This window comes from Argopecten irradians, chromosome 12, assembly GCF_041381155.1.
Source record: "Argopecten irradians isolate NY chromosome 12, Ai_NY, whole genome shotgun sequence".
Lineage (NCBI taxonomy): Eukaryota > Metazoa > Mollusca > Bivalvia > Pectinida > Pectinidae > Argopecten > Argopecten irradians.
The window spans coordinates 26911345-26922738 of record NC_091145.1 but is presented as its reverse complement, the minus strand read 5'-3'; the positions used below and the strand labels follow the sequence as shown (position 1 = coordinate 26922738).

Here is an 11394-nt window from a genome sequence, read left to right as displayed (position 1 = left end):
CTAAAATAGTACAAAAAGTACAAAAAAAGCACACTGTGTACTTTTTTTGACCTTTTTTTCATCTAGAAAAAGTACTAAAAAAGTACAGTACTTTTTTTGACCTTTTTTTCATCTAGAAAAAGTACTAAAAAAGTACAGTACTTTTTTTGACCTTTTTTATCCAGAAAAAGTACTAAAAAAGTACAGTACTTTTATAGTACTTTTATAGGTAGGCCAAAAAGTACTAAAACAGTACAAAAAGTACAAAAAAAGTACTTTGTGGCGGAAAAAAAGTACAAAAAAAGCACACAGTGTACTTTTTTTGACCTTTTCTTTTGTCTAGAAAAAGTACAAAAAAAGTACAGTACTTTTTAGGTCATCTGACCCGAAGGGTCAGGATGACCTATTGTCATCATGCACCGTCCGTCGTCGTGCGCCGTGCGCCGTCCGCCGTCCGCCGTCCGCCGTGCGCCGTGCGCCGTGCGTAAACTTTTTATTCAAACGACTTCTTCTCAAGAACCAGAAGGCCCAGGGTACTCATATTTGGCGTGTAGGTTGCTGGGATGGAGGGCTACCAAGTTTGTTCAAATGAATGACCTTGACCTTCATTCAAGGTCACAGGGGTCAAAAAGGCTAAAATTTTTAAACAACTTCTTCTCAAGAACCAGAAGGCCCAGGGTACTGATATTTGCCCTGTAGGATGCTGGGATGAAGGGCTACCAAGTTTGTTCGAATAAATGACCTTGACCTTCATTCAAGGTCACGAGGGTCAAATAGGCTAAAATCCTTTAAACAACTTCTTGTGAATAACTAAGAGGCCTAGAGACCTGATATTAGGCCTGTGGCATGCTGGGATGAAGGGCTACCAAGTTTGTTCAAATAAATGACCTTGACCTTCATTCAAGGTCACGAGGGTCAAATAGGCTAAAATCTTTAAACAACTTCTTCTCAAGAACCAGAAGGCCCAGGGTACTGATATTGGGCCTGTGACATGCTTGGATGAAGGGCTACCAAGTTTGTTCAAATGAATGACCTTGACCTTCAATCAAGATCACAGGGGTCAAAAAGGCCAAAATCTTTAAACAACTTCTTCTCAAGAACCAGAAGGCCCAGGGTACTGATATTTGCCCTGTAGGATGCTGGGATGAAGGGCTACCAAGTTTGTTCAAATAAATGACCTTGACCTTCATTCAAGGTCACACTGGTCAAATAGGCTAAAATCCTTTAAATAACTTCTTGTGAATAACTAAGAGGCCTAGAGACCTGATATTAGGCCTGTGGCATGCTGGGATGAAGGGCTACCAAGTTTGTTCAAATAAATGACATTGACCTTCATTCAAGGTCACGAGGGTCAAATAGGCTAAAATCTTTAAACAACTTCTTGTGAATAACTAAGAGGCCTAGAGACCTGATATTAGGCCTGTGGCATGCTGGAATGAAGGGCTACCAAGTTTGTTCAAATAAATGACATTGACCTTCATTCAAGGTCACGAGGGTCAAATAGGCTAAAATCTTTAAACAACTTCTTCTCAAGAACCAGAAGGCCCAGGGTACTGATATTTGCCCTGTAGGATGCTGGGATGAAGGGCTACCAAGTTTGTTCAAATAAATGACCTTGACCTTCATTCAAGGTCACGAGGGTCAAATAGGCTAAAATCTTTAAACGACTTCTTCTCAAGAACCAGAAGGCCCAGGGTACTGATATTGGGACTGTGACATGCTTGGATGAAGGGCTACCAAGTTTGTTCAAATGAATGACCTTAACCTTCATTCAAGGTCACGGGGGTCAAAAAGGCTAAAATTTTTAAACGACTTCTGCTCAAGAACCAGAAGGCCCAGGGTACTGATATTTGGCCTGTAGGATGCTGGGATGAAGGGCTACCAAGTTAGTTCAAATAAATGACCTTGACCTTCATTCAAGGTCACAGGGTTCAAATAGGCTAAAATCATTTAAACAAATTCTTGTGAATAACTATGAGGCCTAGAGACCTGATATTAGGCCTGTGGCATGCTGGGATGAAGGGCAACCAAGTTTGTCCAAATGAATGACCTTGATCTTCATTCAAGGTCACAGGGGTCAAATAGGCTAAAATCTTTAAATGAATTCTTCTTAAGAACCAGAAGGCCCAGGGTACTGATATTGGGCATGTAGCATGCTGGGATGAAGGACTACCAAGTTTGTTCAAATGAATTACCTTGACCTTCAATCAAGGTCACAGTGGTCAAATAGGCTAAAATCTTTAAACGATTATGTTGTATTGTACTAATAGTCAGATGACCGTTAAGGCCCATGGGCCTCTTGTTTTAGTACTTTTCTATGTAGACCAAAAAGTACTAAAACAGTACAAAAAAAGTACAGTACTTTTTGAGTACTTTTTAACAAGCTCAAAACAAATTATAAACTGTATGAAAAATTTACTACTGATGTTGGTGGAAAAGTACCAAAATAATTAAGAATACAATATGAAAACCCAGGTGTACTCTTTCACTAATTTCAAATACTATGATAGAAATCTTATTTATTGATGGTTATAGGTGCCTCAGCTCACCTAGATGGACCTATTAGTATCTCTTATAACACAGAAAAAGTTTAGCAATGTTTTTCTTAAATGAAGATGCAATTCAAGGTTGTTTTTTTTTTGTTCAAATAGACTTGTCTTAGTTAGTGCAGTGTTTTTTATGTGACACACAATCCAACCAAGATGGACCCACACATCAAGTTTAAAGATAGTATCTGGACACAGAAGAAACAAATAAATTAAGGGCCACACTCTGTTCAATATTTACAACACAGCATTGTATTCAGAGATAAAACATGTGTAAATTGTTGAACATTGGCATCAGGTTTTGTCACAATGTTGTCTACAATATAAATTTCAATATGTCAATGCAATGAAATCCTGTCCAAATCTTTTCCCCTTGATCACTGTCCAGTGCAAGTCCATTACATGCTGTTTTTCATTCCATTTTCCTGGCAGTGAAAGCCTGAAAAAAGACAAAGACTTGTGCTGGAACAATAATGTTTATGGATATATTAAAATGTCTTATTTTTTTATTTGGCTCAAATAAATCTTTGCTTTAATTTTATACCATGCCATGCTCCATTTATTTTTCCAAGCACCCGCCTATATGAATGTACCATGAAGCCAGATACACTCCACACAGGATTACTGAGTTTTAGTGTCTAAAATGGCATCCATATTTTTACATAATTGCTAGTAATAGCAATCTGAAACCAGGATAGATTGAAATATTTACCTGCAAAAGTGGCTTGATGACAGCTGTGGATTTTCAGTCTCTTTGATGAGGTGCATTCATTTTCAGTCATCAGCTATTCATTTGTTTTTGTTGACTGTTTCTTCTTCATAATTACTGTATTCTGAAAAGAAAGAAAAAAAATAGGATGTGCAATATGGATACAGTGTGAATGCATATGGTACAATAGTATACTCATAAAAAGTTCACACATGGCTAGATTAATTAATCAAAAATAAATTTACAGAACTAAATTATTTTAGTGTTTTTATGTACGCATGGCGCAGCGCCGTGCCCTTTTTACCTGACGCCATGCCTCGATCTATAACCCAGCCCTGTTTGTCCCCAGTACAGTTTTACTAAACTACCAAAATACCAGGCAGTCGCTTGATAATTATGTAAACAAAAGAGGTGTGACCACTCCCTGACCCCTGATCAACACCCCAGTGACCCTACTGCCATTCTGATAAATGACATTTTTCTCAGAGTGTTAATTCACTTAAATTGTAAGTCTCAATGAAATATTACTTAACAAAAAAGGAATGCAAAGGTTATGTTTAGATGGTAAAATAACTCTTTTTATAATGTTCATACATTGTGTATATCAGTCATCTTAAAATATTTAAATATTCACATGTTACCACCATCCTTTTATTAATATTTACCTGTTTAAATTAGGCATATTAATGTTATGTCTTTAACCAGTCTGCCCTCGATCATTATCACACACAGATCTGCAATTTGCCTGAAAGGAAAAATATGAGGTTATATATACATGACCTGATTGTATGGAAACACATGTATGAATGTGTATACACATTTAGATTTAATTGCAGGACTTAATTGACTGATGGACAGCAAAATGTAAATATGATAGAATTACATCATTGAAACATCATACCTTCTTGTCAAAAAATGTCGTGAAAACAACGATATAATTGAATATGAGCATCCAAATCACACTCACTTATTTAAGTTAATAATGTTATTTCATTACCCATGTTTTCAAGAAAACAAATATTATTTCCCAATCTAATTAATCATGATGAATAAAGTAAAGTTTTTAAAAAAAAAAAAAAAAAAAAAAAAAAAAAAATTATGTACCACAAAACTAAATTGTGGGCGATAATGAAGTGAAAATGATATGGAAAGTTCCATAGTTTTTTAATAAAACTTGTGTCCAGATACAATTTGTTTGGATGTTGAATTGATTTATAACATTTAAACCCCCCTGCCGTGTAAATTTTCTTGTGATTTGAAATTGGAAATGATGTTGAAATTTACAACTGAACGGCAATGAAATAATTGCCAAGCCCATTCAAAAAGAAAGCACAGCTATGTAAACAAAAAATGATGTCTAACTTATTTCATAAACTGGGTGTTTTAATTGCATCCAAATGCTTTCAGAACGAAGTAAACAAGTAAGAGAAATGAACTTACCGTAACTCCATCCTCCATCGGTACTGTGTTCACCAGCTAGAGTTTGAGGAGATCGATGGTATTGTAACAATAAACAAAAAATAAATAACCTCGTGTCTCTGTGCAAACATCCTACCTTCTTTCGATGTTGGCCCAGCAGCCAGTTATATTTGTTTGTTTACATTCTGCAATCAGCTGACAGACGTAAACAAATATGGCCGCCAGCCAGCTGTTTCACATTCTGTGTTTCCCGCTCAAATAATCACGTGACAAACACATGTGGGGCCGCTTACATCTTTCACAAAGGAATGCTGTACTATAATATTTCTAAACAAAATCTCTCAATTCCTCACGTTTTATTATTAACTTAGGACAAGGAATAAAAAACGCAAACAAATGAACTGGTGTGCTGATAAATCCACATTTAGTTGCTGTATTACAAACAGACACCTGTAGGCCTCTTACGTGATTCAAAAGAATGTTGTACGATCCTATCGTCTAAACCAAACCTCTTAATTCCTAAATTTTTGTTGAGAGTTTGTGATAATATATCAAAACAGAAAATATACGAACTATTATATTAATAAATCCACCTTTTGACGCGAGGTGTAAACCAATTTATAATCACGACAACAGAGTATTTGTAATAAGAACCATTTCCGGCATGTCGTGAAAAGATCGAGATTTTTATATAAAAAAAAGATAAACAAAACCCTTGTTTTGGCATGGTTTGGAGGAACTTTTTAAAGTATCAATTTCATCGTTGTGATGCTGGAAAGATTATATAGTCACAAGCTATTTATCATCGTATAAGACCATGTGTCTGACCAGAAACACCCAGGCCTACGTAAACATGAGCCGTGAGTGTTTTGTTGGTTAGCCTACTATGATGTCCGAGTCGGTGTAAACAAATGAGTTGATAAAATTCCATTGACAAATTCATCTATGATAGCTTGTATTTCCTTTTACATATAAATCAGACCGATAGCATATTTACGTAAACAGTGTGTGCAACGGAGTATCCCCGGCATGTCTATTTGTTTTGGTTAGTTTGTTGAGATTTTATACTGAAACCATTTAATCATTATATGAGGATGGAAATACTTTCACAAACTATTTATTATCGTATGGGACCATGAGTCTGACCCAGGGGAGAGTTTTGTTAGGTCTGTGCTCAGCTCAAACAGAAATACAAAGCATGCAAATCAGAACTACAAAAACGCACTAGAAATGCATATCTAAACTACATAGAGAAAATGATAAAAGACCTACCAATAGATGAGCAACAACAAGAGTCACCACAAAAAAGAAGAAAATACAACCCCAAAAAATTATTCTCATACATCAAAACAACAAGAAAAGAGAACACAGATATCACAGCACTAAGAAAGGATGGACACCTAATGACAGACACCACTTGTAAGGCAAACATACTAAATGAACAATTTAAATCAGCCTTCACAACAGAACAGGATCACCCCATACCAGATAAAGGACCATCACCACACCCAGTCATGCCTGAAATAAACATAACACAACAAGGAATAGATAACCTCCTCAAAAACATCAACCCACACAAAGCAACAGGACCAGACAATATACACGGCAGACTACTAAAAGAACTTAGGGACATAACAGCACCCATACTTACCAAACTTTTCACTTACTCACTAAATACAGGCACATTACCAACAGATTGGAAACACGCAAACGTTAACCCCATATACAAGAAAGGCGACAGATACAACCCCACTAACTACAGACCCATATCACTCACCTGTATCACATGCAAACTCATGGAACATATCATTACAAGCGCCACAATGTCACATCTGGAGAACAACAACATATTATACAACTTACAACACGGCTTCAGATCATCCAGATCATGCGAGACACAACTTGCTACATTCATACACGACCTCGCAAACAATAATAACAGCAACAAACAGACAGACATTATTATCATGGACTTTGCCAAAGCCTTTGACAAAGTCCCACACAAACGCCTACAATACAAATTAAAATACTACGGCATAACAGGCAACACACACAAATGGATCACAGACTTTCTCTCACAACGCACCCAAACAGTAGTACTTGAGGGAAAACAATCAAATAAAATACAAGTAACTTCAGGAGTCCCTCAAGGAACATGTTTGGGTCCAATTCTGTTTCTCATATACATTAACGATTTCCATCAATACATGCAGTACAGCACACTAAGACTATTCGCAGACGACAGTATTATATACAAAACAATAAACAACAAAGACGACACAATAAAACTACAGAAAGATCTGGACGCAGCAGCACAATGGGAAACAGACTGGCTAATGAAATTTCACCCAGATAAATGCAACATAATCAGTGTTACACCAAAACGCAACAAAATACACCACAACTACACACTCCACAATCACACACTCGAGCAAGTAAACTCAAGCAAATATCTAGGACTAACACTACAAAAAAACCTAAAATGGGACATGCACATAAATAATATCACCGCAAATGCAAACAGATCACTAGGGTTTTTAAAGCGCAACTTAAAAATTAATTCACCACACATAAAAGCACACGCATACAAAGCACTATAGTTCGACCCAAAGAATACTGCCTCTTCCAATATGGGACCCCCACAACACACACCAAATTCAACAGATAGAAAAAACACAACGACTCAGAGAGCAGCAAGATATGTTCACATACAAATATCACGACATACCAGTTCAGTTACAAAACATGATACATCAACTCAACTGGCCAACACTACAGACACGACGGCTACACACAAGATTGTATACTTTTCTACAAAATAATACACAGATATAGTTGCCGTTCGAATACCAGACCATACTCATACCAGTAGACCACAGAACCAGACACTCCAATCCACACTGCTTCAGACAAATCTCTGCTACAAAGGACACATACAAATACTCATTTTCCCACAAACAATAACACAATGGAATCTCCTCCCTGTAGCAGCAGTAGACAATGCACTACACTCGAGGACTTCAAGGCACATATTTCCAAACGTAGCCCTTGAAGCCCTCACAAAATAGTTCTGCACACACCTTTTATCTATATACTAAAAAAAAAAAAAAATCACAAATCTAATCCTTTCACACCCCTGCACCCCTTCAGGTCCCCCGTGACAATAATCGGTCATACTTGAACGGCGTCCCGTACACATAAGAAGAAGAAGAAGACTAATGTACATGTGTTGGCTTGTTTTACCTGGTTGTAAATCGTTATTGTGTGTGAAAACCACTGGTCAGAGACAGGCGATTTTGTGTGTCAGTGTGCACGTGACTGTCGATAATTAAGACTTTAATTTTAATGCATCTTTATGCTGATCACATAGGCATTGGTTTTATGTAACATATATGTACATGGGCCTAGTGTATACTGCTACATTTTAACTCATTTAGAGAGAAAGGGAATTGGAAACACATTTCAATAATATTTTAAGGTGAACACTTATATAAACACATTTCAACAATATTTTAAGGTGAACACTTAAGTGATTAGAAATAATTTAAACATTTATGGTAAAGAAATGAAAATAAAAACTTAGCATTAAGAATGTAAAATTATTCAAAACATCATCTGCAACATTCACTTATTAAATAAACATCTTAATTACCGGTAGTTGAATTATATTTCTTTCTAATGTTCAGTTGTAAACAATTTTTAATTAAATATATAATTTTGTTAAAAAAACTCCCCCTAAAAAAAATTGGAGTAGAAAAAAAAATCAAAATAAAAGTACACTGAAATGGTGATGCCTTATGAAAAATTCTAAGCTTCCCAAAAAAGTAAATCCTTTTCTTCTTTAAACTTTTTTCATCAATATGAACCGTGATTTACAGCAAAACAGGGAAACAGTTTCTACATGTATAGTCCAGAAAAAGTACAGGGTATTTACATGATATTGGAAAAAAAATTAAAAAAAAACTTGAACAATTCAGACTTTGTGCGTCATTCATATATACAGAGACGGCCACAACTGTAGATGGTCAGTGGCATGATGACGCTATGGGATTTCTAGATTTCTCTTCTAAGAATTCATCTCAACATTTTTGTTTGTTTGATTAATTAACGTCCTATTAACAGCTATGGTCATATAAGGACGGCCTCCTATGTATGTGGTATGTTGCGTGTATGTTGTGCGAGGTGCATGTTTTGGGAGACTGCGGTATATTCATGTTGTGTCTTCTTGTATAGTGGAACTGTTGCCCTTTTTATTGTGCTACATCAGTGAAGTATGCCGTCAAAGAAACCAAGCAACACACTCCATCGGTCACATTATACTGACAACGGGCGAACCAGTCGTCCCACTCTCTGTATGCTGAGCGCTAAGCAGGAGCAGAAACTATCACTTTTATAGACTTTGGTGTGTCTCGGCCAGGGGACAGAACCCAGAGCCTTCCTCACAGGGGCGAACGCTCAACTCAAGGCCAAAAGTGAGGCGGTGCCAAGGGAGGCATTAGGGAAGATAAAGTCAGTTAGGAAGAACAGAAAAGATAAGATCCTAAATTTAGTCGCCTTTTACGATCATACAATAGGGGCAGCAGGTACAATTCTAACGCCCTACCTTTTGAAATTAACATACATGACGTCTCCAGAAAAAAAAACCTTCCAATTAGGCCGGGATCTAGGGGGGTCCACGTGCATTCCCCCCCCCCCCCCCCCCCCCCCGAAATCGAGAGGTAACATTGTATAAACTGGGATGAACTTCCGGTATGACGTCATCAAGATGGCTGCCATCTCGAATTTCACTAAAAATTGAAAAATAGTCATAACATTGACATTTTTCAACCGAAGAAGACAAACGAGGCATCAAAATGACCACAATAGAACAAAAAATACATATAAGGACCAAATAATTCAATATATGTAGTGATTTCTAGGTAGGAAATGAAAAAATCGTATTTTAAGCTCAAAAATGATAATTTTTTTAGCAAATTTTTCATATTTGGCTTGACGCAGCAAAAATGTTTACCAACAGCAAACTATTATTCGTAAACAGTTATTTGACTTCTAATCCCTCAGTAAAACAATAAAATGTATAGAGATACAAAAAAGAGCTATTGTTATATACCATCAGTAAGTTTACAAAACATCACCGGGTGCGTATATATATACTAGGTATATGCAATTTTTCTCCAAACCGCTGACACTACAGTTTTCTGGTGTATTATAAGTTCCTTAAATAAGTTTGACTATTGGCGATTTATAAGTAGGAAACATGAATGTAAAGTTGACAGAATATCTAGGTAGGACAAGTTACAGTTTCGTTTTTTCCCTATGCATAGTATAAGCAAAGTGTCAGATGGTTACCACTATGTCACATATTTCTTTCACTGGTTCTCAATTATAACCATTATCATTGTGCGTGTTTTCCCGCCTCACTGCACTATCCTCTGACGTGACTCGGCATGTCTGGTAGGTGGTACATGCAGTCCGAATCAGAGTAATCGAGATATCAGTATCCAATTCGTCGAAAGCCAGAGCGTTGTCTTCGATGTCGATGAGCTGATGTGACACTACATTACCAGTGGTGTTCTAGCCTGTCATCTTTCATGAACTATCCATGGCCAGAGTTCATATCAGGAAAAACAGGTTCAGGGATGTGGGATCTCCTTCAGATTCTAACATATCGTATATGCTGTTTGCAGACTTCTCAGGAAATTACACCAGATCCAGATTCTTCGAATGGTGGAATGATTCAAGCACCATTCATCAACCTTGTGGACACTCGTGCGACTATAGATGGCACAGGTGATATCCTCGAGGTCTTTAATGAGGTCATAAATGTTAAATGTTTTTCATTGGTCAGACTTTCTCTAGTCCCTTGAAGGTACTGGTTGTGTCGCATCTGGTGTATGCGTGGATACACCATTGAAGACTCTCCAGAAAAAGATTTCTGCAGTGCTCTCCAGACTTGGCAAAGAGAGGAACTTCACTGTAGACCTCATTTATGACCTCAAAGAATTCACCTGTGCCATCTATGGTCACTGAGGGTTCACAAGAATGAGGAATTGTGCTTCTCAACTCAACCCTTCGCAGGATGTGGCTCTGGTGTCTTTTCCATCCTACCGGAGAAGTCTGGAACATCATATACGATATGTGAATCACTAGGTTGAAAACAGGATGAGCTCCCACATCCGCGAACCCGGTGTTCTTGATGTTTCCTCTGGCCATGGACGGTTGACAAGTGAGAACCACTATGGTAAACCGGTAATGTAATGTCACATCAGCTCATCAGCTCATCGACACTCTGGCGAGAAAGCACGCACAACGATAATGCTTATCATTAAGAACTATTGAAAGAAATATGTGATACTGCAGTAACCATCTGACATTTCCTAACGTTATACACAGAAAAATAAAGTTAACAGTGGATGCGCTATTTCTAAAAGAAACAAATTTCGGAAAATGTCGTGTTATTAACGGAAACAAATGCTTTCTTCAGTTTTAATTTGATACCCTATTAGTTGGCGTTGTGCTGTAAAAATTCATTTTGAGACGCTACTAGTCTACAAACTTTCGAACATGTTAGGAAATTGTCAAGTCCCACTTAGATATTAAGCCAACTTAAAATTCAAATGTGTTAAGATATGAATCGTCAATTGCCAAAGTTATCTTCAGGAAATTCTAAGACATCCGGAAACTGTAGTTTCAGCGGTTTGGAAAAAACAGCAATCATATACCCTGTATACGCACCCGGTG

At 37.2% G+C, this 11394-nt stretch overlaps 1 long non-coding RNA gene across 1 annotated transcript; it reads right to left on the bottom strand.

The window, feature by feature from the left end:
* Positions 1–2754: 2754 nt before the first annotated feature.
* On the bottom strand, positions 2755–5340 carry LOC138336712 (uncharacterized). Its single transcript, XR_011210450.1, has 4 exons — positions 4675–5340; positions 3900–3979; positions 3238–3358; positions 2755–2964 (listed from the first exon to the last, which is right to left on the bottom strand). It is a non-coding gene; the product is annotated as an uncharacterized lncRNA (long non-coding RNA).
* Between the last annotated feature and the right edge of the window lie 6054 nt (positions 5341–11394).